We start from the raw sequence: 794 nt of genomic DNA on the forward strand, positions 1-794 counted from the left end.
ACAAAGTCTGGGGATAGTAAAGGCTCAGGGTCCCCAGCTACAGTCGTAGAAGTGAATTGCTCTCCATAGGGACCCATCTGACTATCTCAGAAACATCCAGAATAATCCTGTGTTCACAAGGAAGGAAGCTGCAAGGTTGAGAATCCACCTCTCCCCTCCTTTTCTTTGCCCCCTACACACCCAGAAATCAGATACAGAACACTCTCAAGAGTGGGACAGTATACTTATCTGGCAGAGAAGATACCATGATCACGAAGGTGGTTTTCCCAGAGCGAGGCTCACCCATTGCACTCCGGTGTGCTGACCCCTGCGATTTCCCCAAATGTGGGAAACTCAACTGCATAATTTGTGGTAGTAGGGGACTGTGTTCACACTCTCCCCTGGTAAAAAAAAAAAAAAAAAAAAAAAAAAAAACAAAAACGTGGGACAAAGATCCCCAAGGAGCCCTTGCAGTGCCAGGGGTGCAGACAAGCTAAGATAGGCTCAAAGCAATTGATCCAAGAGAACCAGCCTCCAGCACTGAGCCCCAAGCCTTAAACAATGACATATATTTTCCATTTTCTCATATATTCTTTTTTTTTCCTCCAGACATTCATCTTCATGCCCTTTGACTAGGATAAACCAGAAAATAATAAAATCCAGATGGGAAAGAGATAGTCTCTCTCCTGCACAGATTGTGAGGCAGATTCTGGTTTTCCCACCCCTAAGGGTGAATGGTCAGATCAGAGCAGGAGGCTGCAGGCTGGGATGTTCCCCACCGCCAGCCTGGATTACAGCTGAAGTTGGAATTTACT

General features: G+C 46.0%; 1 non-coding gene across 1 annotated transcript; it reads left to right on the forward strand.

Moving 5' to 3' along the window:
* The first annotated feature begins 220 nt into the window (after positions 1 to 220).
* LOC126012531 (U1 spliceosomal RNA) lies at positions 221 to 383 on the forward strand. The gene has a single exon (XR_007496989.1). It is a non-coding gene; the product is annotated as a U1 spliceosomal RNA (small nuclear RNA).
* The last annotated feature ends 411 nt before the right edge of the window (positions 384 to 794 follow it).

This window comes from Suncus etruscus, chromosome 6 (genome assembly GCF_024139225.1).
Source record: "Suncus etruscus isolate mSunEtr1 chromosome 6, mSunEtr1.pri.cur, whole genome shotgun sequence".
Lineage (NCBI taxonomy): Eukaryota > Metazoa > Chordata > Mammalia > Eulipotyphla > Soricidae > Suncus > Suncus etruscus.